Source organism: Stegodyphus dumicola, chromosome X2 (genome assembly GCF_044657685.1).
Source record: "Stegodyphus dumicola isolate Sdum_Otavi_A_Nest chromosome X2, ASM4465768v1".
Lineage (NCBI taxonomy): Eukaryota > Metazoa > Arthropoda > Arachnida > Araneae > Eresidae > Stegodyphus > Stegodyphus dumicola.
In genome coordinates this window covers 203,785,244-203,798,756 of record NC_140781.1, presented here as the reverse complement: position 1 = coordinate 203,798,756, position 13,513 = coordinate 203,785,244, and positions in this window count along the sequence as shown.

The window sequence follows — 13,513 nt, the reverse complement described above, 5'->3', positions numbered from 1 at the left end:
TCTCACTCACACTCATTCACACACACTCACACATTCTCACACACTCTCTCATTCACACTCTTTCACACACTCACACACTCTCACACCGACATACTCACACACTCTCACACCCACATCCTCACACAGTCTCACACACACTCTCTCATTCACACACTCTCACACCCACATACTCACACACTCTCACACACACTCTCACACACTCTCACACACTCTCACACACTCTCACACACACTCACACACACTCACACACTCTCACACACACTCACACTCTCACACACACTCACACTCTCACACACACTCACACACTCTCACACACACACTCATGCACACACACACACTCTCACACACACTCACACATTCTCACACACACTCTCACACACACTCACACACTCTCACACACACTTACACACACTTACACACTCTCACACACTCTCACACACACTCACACACTCTCACACACTCTCACATACACTCTCTCATTCACACACCCTCACACCCACATACTCACACACTCTCACACACCCACATACTCACACACTCTCACACACTCTCACACACACTCACACACTCTCACACACACTCACACACACTCACACACTCTCACACACACTCACACACACTCACACACTCTTACACACTCTCTCACACACACTCTCTCACTCACACTCATTCACACAAACTCACACTCACACACACTCACACACTCTCACACCCACACACTCTCACACACTCTCACACATACTCGCACTCTCACACACTCACACACTCACACACACTCTCACACACTCTCACACTCACACTCTCACACCCAGACACCCACACACTGACACACTCTCACACACACTCACACAGACTCACACATTCTCACACACACTCACACACTCTCACACACACTCACAGACACTCACACACTCTCGCACACACTTACATACTCTCACACACACTCACACACTCTCACACACTCTCACATACACACTCTCTCATTCACACACTCTCACACACCCTCACACCCACACAGCAACATACTCACACACACTCACACACACTCACACACTCTCACACACACTCACACACTCTCACACACACTCACACACTCTCACACACATTGACACACTCTCACACACATTCACACAAACTCACACACTCTCACACATACTCACACACACTCACACACTCTCACACACTCTCACACACACTCTCTCACACACTCTCACACACTCACACACACACTCACACACTATCACACACACTATCACACACTCTCACACACACTCTCACACACTCACACACTCTCACACACACTCACACACTCTCTCACTCACACTCATTCACACACACTCACACACTCACACACACTCACACACTCTCACACACACTCTCACACACACTCACACACACTCACACACACTCACACACTCTCACACACACTCACACACTCTTACACAATCTCACACACTCTCACACACACTCACACACTCTCACACACACTCACACACTTTCACACACACTCTCACACACACACTCTCTCACTCACACTCATACACTCTCTCATTCACACACCCTCACACCCACATACTCACACACTCACACACGCTCACACACACTCACACACTCTCACACACTCTCTCACTCACACTCATTCACACACACACACTCTCACACACTCACACACTCACACCCACATACTAACACACTCTCACACACTCTGACACTCTCACACACACTCACACACTCTCACACACACTCTCACACACTCTCACTCTTACACACACTCACACACTCTCACACCGACATACTCACACACTCTCACACCCACATCCTCACACAGTCTCACACACACTCTCTCATTCACACTCATTCACACACTCTCACACCCACATACTCACACACTCTCACACACACTCTCACACACTCTCACACACACTCACACTCTCACACACACACACTCATGCACACACACACTCACACACACTCACACATTCTCACACTCTCACACACTCTCACACACACTCACACACACTCACACACTCTCACACACACTCACACACTCTTACACACTCTCTCACACACACTCTCTCACTCACACTCATTCACACAAACTCACACACTCTCACACACACTCACACACTCTCACACCCACACACTCTCACACACACTCACACACTCTCACACATACTCGCACACTCTCACACACACTCTCACACACTCTCACACACACACTCACACTCTCACACTCTCACACCCAGACACCCACACACTGACACACTCTCACACACTCTCACACACACTCACACACACTCACACAGACTCACACATTCTCACACACACTCACACACTCTCACACACACTCACAGACACTCACACACTCTCGCACACACTTACACACTCTCACACACACTCACACACACTCACACACTCTCACACACTCTCACATACACACTCTCTCATTCACACTCATTCACACACTCTCACACACCCTCACACCCACACAGCCACATACTCACACACTCTCACACACATTCACACACTCTCACACACATTCACACAAACTCACACACTCTCACACATACTCACACACACACACTCTCACACACACTCTCACACACACACTCACACACTCACACACACACACACACTCTCACACACTCTCACACACACTCTCACACACTCACACACTCTCACACACACTCACACACTCTCTCACTCACACTCATTCACACACACTCACACACTCTCACACACACTCACACACTCTCACACACACTCTCACACACACTCACACACTCACACACTCTCACACACTCTCACACTCTCACACACACTCACACACTCTTACACAATCTCACACACTCTCACACACACTCACACACTCTCACACACACTCACACACTTTCACACACACTCACACACTCTCACACACACACTCTCTCACTCACACTCATACACTCTCTCATTCACACACCCTCACACCCACATTCTCACACACTCTCACACACGCTCACACACACTCACACACTCTCACACACACTCACACACACTCACACACTCTCACACACACTCACACACACTCACACACTCTTACACACACTCACACACTCTCACACACTCTCTCACTCACACTCATTCACACACACACACTCTCACACACTCACACACACTCACACCCACATACTCAGACACTCTCACACACTCTAACACTCTCACACACACTCACACACTCTCACACACACTCTCACACACACACTCTCACACACTCTCACTCTTACACACACTCACACACTCTAACACACACTTTCTCATTCACACTCATTCACACACTCTCACACCCACATACTCACACACTCTCACACCCACATACTCACACACTCTCACACACACTCTCTCTCATTCACACTCATTCACACACTCTCACACCCACATACTCACACTCTCACACACTCTCACACACACTCACACACACTCCCACTCTCACACACACTCACACACACTCACACACTCTCACACACACTCACACACTCTCACAGACACACTTTCACTCACACTCATGCACACACACACTTTCACTCACACTCATGCACACACACTCACACACACTCACACACACTCTCACACACTCACACACTCTCACACACACTCACACATTCTCACACACACTCACACACTCTCACACACACACTTTCACTCACACTCATGCACACACACTCACACACTCTCACACACTAACACACACTCACACACTCTCTCACACACTCACACAATCTCACACACACTCTCTCATTCACACTCATTCACACACTCACACACTCTCACACCCACACTCTCACACACTCACACACACTCACACACTCTCTCTCTCACACACACTCTCACACATACTCACACACTCTCACACACACTCACACACTCTCACACACACTCACACACAGTCACACACTCACACCCACTCACACACTCTTACACACGCTCACACACTCTCACACACACACTCTCTCACTCACACTCATTCACACACACTCACACACTCTCACACACTCACACGCACATACTCACACACACTCACACACTCTCACACGATCTCACACACTCTCACACACTCTAACACTCTCACACACTCTCTTACACACTCTCTCTCACTCACACTCATTCACACACACTCACACACTCTCACACACACTCACACACACACGCTCACACACACTCTCACGCTCACACACACTCACACATTCTCACACACACTCACACACTCTAACACACACTCTCTCATTCACACTCTATCACACACTCACACACTCTCACACCCACATACTTACACACTCTCACACCCACATACTCACACACTCTCACACCCTCACACACTCTCACACACACTCACACACTCTCACACACAGTCACACTCTCACACACACTCACACACTCTCACACACACACTCTCACTCACACTCATGCACACACACTCACACACTCTCACACACTCTCACACACTCTCACACACACTCTCACACACACTCACACACTCTCACACACACTCACACATTCTCACACACTCTCACATACACACTCTCTCATTCACACTCATTCACACACTCTCACACACCCTCACACCCACATACTCACACTCTCACACACCCACATACTCACACACTCTCAGACACTCTCACACACACTCACACACTCTCACACACACTCACACACTCTTACACACTCTCTCACACACACTCTCTCACTCACACTCATTCACACACTCTCACACACTCTCACACACACTCACACACTCTCACACCCACACACTCTCACACACTCTCACACATACTCGCACACTCTCACACACACTCACACACTCACACACACTCTCACACACTCACACACACTCTCACACACTCTCACACACACACACTCACACTCCCACACTCTCACACCCAGACACCCACACACTGACACACTCTCACACACTCTCACACACTCTCACACACACTCATACACACTCACACACACTCACACATTCTCACACACACTCACACACTCTCACACTCACTCACAGACACTCACACACTCTCACACACACTTACACACTCTCACACACACTCACACACTCTCACACATTCTCACATACACACTCTCTCATTCACACTCATTCACACACTCTCACACACCCTCACACCCACACAGCCACATACTCACACACTCTCACACACACTCACACACTCTCACACACATTCACACACTCTCACACACATTCACACAAACTCACACACTCTCACACATACTCACACACTCTCACACACACTCTCTCACACACTCTCACACACTCACACACACACTCACACACTATCACACACACTATCACACACTCTCACACACTCTCACACACTCACACACACACTCACACACTCTCTCACTCACACTCATTCACACACACTCACACTCTCACACACACTCACACACTCACACACACTCTCACACACACTCACACACTCACACACTCTCACACACTCTCACACTCTCACACACACTCACACACTCTTACACAATCTCACACACTCTCACACACACTCACACACTCTCACACACACTCACACACTTTCACACACACTCACACACTCTCACACACACACTCTCTCACTCACACTCATACACTCTCTCATTCACACACCCTCACACCCACATTCTCACACACTCTCACACACGCTCACACACACTCACACACACACACTCACACACACTCACACACTCTCACACACACTCACACACTCTCACACACACTCACACACACTCACACACTCTTACACACACTCACACACTCTCTCACTCACACTCATTCACACACACACACTCTCACACACTCACACACACTCACACCCACATACTCAGACACTCTCACACACTCTAACACTCTCACACACACTCACACACTCTCACACACACTCTCACACACTCTCACTCTTACACACACTCACACACTCTAACACACACTTTCTCATTCACACTCATTCACACACTCTCACACCCACATACTCACACACTCTCACACCCACATACTCACACACTCTCACACACACTCTCTCTCATTCACACTCATTCACACACTCTCACACCCACATACTCACACTCTCACACACTCTCACACACACTCTCACACACACTCACACACTCTCACACACACTCACACACTCTCACACACACTCACACACTCTCACACACACACTTTCACTCACACTCATGCACACACACTCACACACACTCACACACACTCTCACACACTCACACATTCTCACACACACACACACATTCTCACACACACTCACACACTCTCACACACACACTTTCACTCACACTCATGCACACACACTCACACACTCTCACACACTAACACACACTCACACACTCTCTCACACACTCACACAATCTCACACACACTCTCTCATTCACACTCATTCACACACTCACACACTCTCACACCCACACTCTCACACACTCACACACACTCACACACTCTCTCTCTCACACACACTCTCACACATACTCACACACTCTCACACACACTCACACACTCTCACACACTCTCACACACACTCACACACAGTCACACACTCTCACACCCACTCACACACTCTTACACACGCTCACACACTCTCACACACACACTCTCTCACTCACACTCATTCACACACACTCACACACTCTCACACACTCACACGCACATACTCACACACTCTCACACACACTCTCACACGATCTCACACACTCTCACACACTCTAACACTCTCACACACTCTCTTACACACTCTCTCTCACTCACACTCATTCACACACACTCACACACTCTCACACACACTCACACACACTCACACACTCTCACGCTCACACACACTCACACATTCTCACACACACTCACACACTCTAACACACACTCTCTCATTCACACTCTATCACACACTCACACACTCTCACACCCACATACTTACACACTCTCACACCCACATACTCACACACTCTCACACCCTCACACACTCTCACACACACTCACACACACTCACACACTCTCACACACAGTCACACACTCACACACTCTCACACACACACTCTCACTCACACTCATGCACACACACTCACACACTCTCACACACTCTTACACACACTCTCACACACACTCACACACTCTCACACACTCACACACTCTCTCACACACTCACACAATCTCACACACACTCTCTCATTCACACACTCACACACTCTCACACACTCACACACTCTCTCTCTCACACACACTCACACACACTCTCACACATACTCACACACACTCACACACTCTCACACACACTCACACACTCTCACACCCACTCACACACTCTTACACACGCTCACACACTCTCACACACACACTCTCTCACTCACACTCATTCACACACACTCACACACTCTCACACACTCACACCCACATACTCACACACTCTCACACACACTCACACACACTCACACACTCACACACTCTCACACTCTCACACGATCTCACACACTCTCACACAATCTAACACTCTCACACACTCTCTTACACACACTCTCTCACTCACACTCATTCACACACACTCACACACTCTCACACACACTCACACACTCTCACGCTCACACACACTCACACATTCTCACACATTCTCACACACACTCACACACTCTAACACAAACTCTCTCATTCACACTCTATCACACACTCACACACTCTCACACCCACATACTCACACACTCTCACACCCACATACTCACACCCTCACACACTCTCACACACTCTCACACACTCTCACACACACTCACACACACTCACACACTCTCACACACAGTCACACTCTCACACACACTCACACACTCTCACACACACACTCTCACTCACACTCATGCACACACACTCACACACTCTCACACACACTCACACACTCTCACACACTCTCACACACACTCTCACACACACTCACACACTCTCACACACACTCACACATTCTCACACACACTCACACACTCTCACACACACTCACACACACTCTCACACACACTCACACACTCACACAGACACTCACACACTCTCACACACTCTCACACACTCTCAAACACTCTCACACACACTCTCACACACACTCTCACACACTCTCACACACTCACACACTCTCACACACACTCACACACTCTCACACACACTCACACACTCTCACACACTCTAACACTCTCTCACACTCTCACACACTCTAACACTCTCTCACACTCTCACACACTCTAACACTCTCACACACACTCACACTCAAACAATCTCACACACATTCACACACTCTCACACACACTCACACACAATAACACACTCACACACACTCACACACTCTCACACATACTCACACACTCTCACACACACTCACACACACTCTCACACACACTCACACACATGCTCTCTCATTCACACTCACTCACACACTCTAACACACTCTCACACCCACATACTCACACACTCTCACACACTCTCAAACACTCTCACACACTCTCACACACTCTCTTACTCTCTCACACTCTCACACACTTCACACAGTCTCACACACACTCACACACATTCACACACTCTCACACGCATTCACACACACTCACACATAGCCACACACTCTCACACACACTCAGACACTCTCAGACACTCTCACACACTCTCACACACACTCACACAATCTCACACACACTCACACACTTTCACACACACTCACACACTTTAACACGCAATCACACACTCTCACACACACTCACACACTCTCACACACTCTCACATACACACTTTCTCATTCACACACCCTCACACCCACATACTCACACTCTCACACACACTCACACTCACACTCATTCACACACACTCACACACACTCACACACACTCACACACACTCACACACTCTCACACCCACACACTCACACAATCTCACACACCCACAAACTCACACACTCTCACACACTCACACACACACTCACACACTCTCACACTCTCTCACACTCTCTCACACTCTCACACGATCTCACACTCTCTCACACACTCTAACACTCTCACACACTCTCTTACACACACTCTCACTCACACTCATTCACACACACTCACACATTCTCACACACTCTCTCATTCACACTCTTTCACACACTCACACACTCTCACACCGACATACTCACACACTCTCACACAAACATCCTCACACAGTCTCACACACACTCTCTCATTCACACACTCTCACACCCACATACTCACACACTCTCACACTCTCACACACTCTCACACACACTCTCACACACACTCTCACACACACTCACACACACTCACACACTCTCACACACACTCACACTCTCACACACACTCACACACACTCACACACTCTCACACACTCTCACACACACACTCATGCACACACACACTCTCACACACACACTCACACATTCTCACACACACTCTCACACACACTCACACACACTCTCACACACACTCACACACTCTCACACACTCTCACACACACTTACACACACTTACACACTCTCACACACACTCACACACTCTCACACACTCTCACATACACACTCTCTCATTCACACTCATTCACACACTCTCACACACCCTCACACCCACATACTCACACTCTCACACACCCACATACTCACACACTCTCAGACACTCTCACACACACTCACACACTCTCACACACACTCACACACTCTTACACACTCTCTCACACACACTCTCTCACTCACACTCATTCACACACTCTCACACACTCTCACACACACTCACACACTCTCACACCCACACACTCTCACACACACTCACACACTCTTACACATACTCGCACACTCTCACACACACTCACACACACTCACACACACTCTCACACACTCACACACACTCTCACACACTCTCACACACACACACTCACACTCCCACACTCTCACACCCAGACACCCACACACTGACACACTCTCACACACTCTCACACACACTCACACACACTCACACACACTCACACATTCTCACACACACTCACACACTCTCACACACACTCACAGACACTCACACACTCTCACACACACTTACACACTCTCACACACACTCACACACTCTCACACATTCTCACATACACACTCTCTCATTCACACACTCTCACACACCCACACAGCCACATACTCACACACTCTCACACACACTCACACACTCTCACACACTCTCACACACATTCACACAAACTCACACACTCTCACACATACTCACACACATTCACACACTCTCACACACACTCTCTCACACACTCTCACACACTCACACACACACTCACACACACTATCACACACTCACACACACACTCACACACTATCACACACTCTCACACACACTCACACACACTCTCACACACTCACACACTCTCACACACACTCTCTCACTCACACTCATTCACACACACTCACACACTCTCACACACACTCACACACTCTCACACACACTCACACACTCACACACACTCACACACTCTCACACACACTCACGCACTCTTACACAATCTCACACACTCTCACACACACTCACACACTCTCACACACACTCACACACTCTCACACACACTCACACACTTTCACACACACTCACACACTCTCACACACACACTCTCTCACTCACACTCATACACTCTCTCATTCACACACCCTCACACCCACATACTCACACACTCTCACACACGCTCACACACTCACACACTCTCACACACACTCACACACACTCACACACTCTCACACACACTCACACACTCTTACACACACTCACACACTCTCACACACTCTCTCACTCACACTCATTCACACAGACACACTCTCACACACTCACACCCACATACTCACACACTCTCACACACTCTAACACACTCACACACTCTCACACACTCTCACTCTTACACACACTCACACACTCTAACACACACTCTCTCATTCACACTCATTCACACACTCTCACACCCACATACTCACACACTCTCACACCCACATACTCACACACTCTCACACACACACTCTCTCATTCACACTCATTCACACACTCTCACACCCACATACTCACACTCTCACACACTCTCACACACACTCTCACACACACTCACACACACTCACACACACTCACACACTCTCACACACACTCACACACTCTCACATACACACTTTCACTCACACTCATGCACACACACTCACACACACTCACACACTCTCACACACACTCACACACACTCTCACACACTCACACACTCTCACACACACTCACACACTCTCACACACACTCACACATTCTCACACACACTCACACATTCTCACACACACTCACACACTCTCACACACACTCACACACACTCACACACTCTCACACACACTTACACACTCACACAGACACTCACACAGACACTCACACACTCTCAAACACTCTCACACACACTCTCACACACTCTCACACTCTCACACACTCACACACTCTCACACACTCTAACACTCTCTCACACTCTGACACACTCTAACACTCTCACACACTTTCACACTCAAACAATCTCACACACTCTCACACACACTCACACACAATAACACACTCACACACTCTCACACACACTCACACACTCTCACACATACTCACACACTCTCACTCACTCTCACACATACTCACACACTCTCCCACACTCTCACACACACTCAGACACTCTCAGACACTCTCACACACACTCACACAATCTCACACACACTCACACACTTTCACACACACTCACACACGTTCACACGCAATCACACACTCTCACTCACACTCTCTCACTCACTCATTCACACACACTCACACACCCACACACTCACACACCCACACACTCACACACTCTCACACACACTCACACACTCTCACATACACACTTTCTCATTCACACACCCTCACACCCACATACTCACACTCTCACACACACTCACACTCACACTCATTCACACACACTCACACACTCTCACACCCACACACTCACACAATCTCACACACTCACACCCACAAACTCACACACTCTCACACACACTCTCTCACACTCTCACACGATCTCACACTCTCTCACACACTCTAACACTCTCACACACTCTCTTACACACACTCTCACTCACACTCATTCACACACACTCACACATTCTCACACACTCTCTCATTCACACTCTTTCACACACTCACACACTCTCACACCGACATACTCACACACTCTCACACCCACATCCTCACACAGTCTCACACACACTCTCTCATTCACACACTCTCACACCCACATACTCACACACTCTCACACACTCTCACACACTCTCACACACACTCTCACACACTCTCACACACTCTCACACACACTCACACACACTCACACACTCTCACACACACTCACACTCTCACACACACTCACACTCTCACACACACTCACACACTCTCACACACACACTCATGCACACACACACACTCTCACACACACTCACACATTCTCACACACACTCTCACACACACTCACACACTCTCACACACACTTACACACTCTCACACACTCTCACACACACTCACACACTCTCACACACACTCACACACTCTCACACACACTCACACACACTCACACACTCTTACACACTCTCTCACACACACTCTCTCACTCACACTCATTCACACAAACTCACACACTCTCACACACACTCACACACTCTCACACCCACACACTCTCACACATACTCGCACTCTCACACACTCCCACACTCACACACACTCTCACACACTCTCACACTCACACTCTCACACCCAGACACCCACACACTGACACACTCTCACACACACTCACACAGACTCACACATTCTCACACACACTCACACACTCTCACACACACTCACAGACACTCACACACTCTCGCACACACTTACATACTCTCACACACACTCACACACTCTCACACACTCTCACATACACACTCTCTCATTCACACTCATTCACACACTCTCACACACCCTCACACCCACACAGCAACATACTCACACACACTCACACACACTCACACACTCTCACACACACTCACACACTCTCACACACATTGACACACTCTCACACACATTCACACAAACTCACACACTCTCACACATACTCACACACACTCACACACTCTCACACACACTCTCTCACACACTCTCACACACACTCACACACTATCACACACACTATCACACACTCTCACACACTCTCACACACTCAGACACTCTCACACACACTCACACACTCTCTCACTCACACTCATTCACACACACTCACACACTCACACACACTCACACACTCTCACACACACTCTCACACACACTCACACACACTCACACACTCTCACACACACTCACACACTCTTACACAATCTCACACACTCTCACACACATTCACACACTCACACACTCTCACACACACTCACACACTTTCACACACACTCTCACACACACACTCTCTCACTCACAC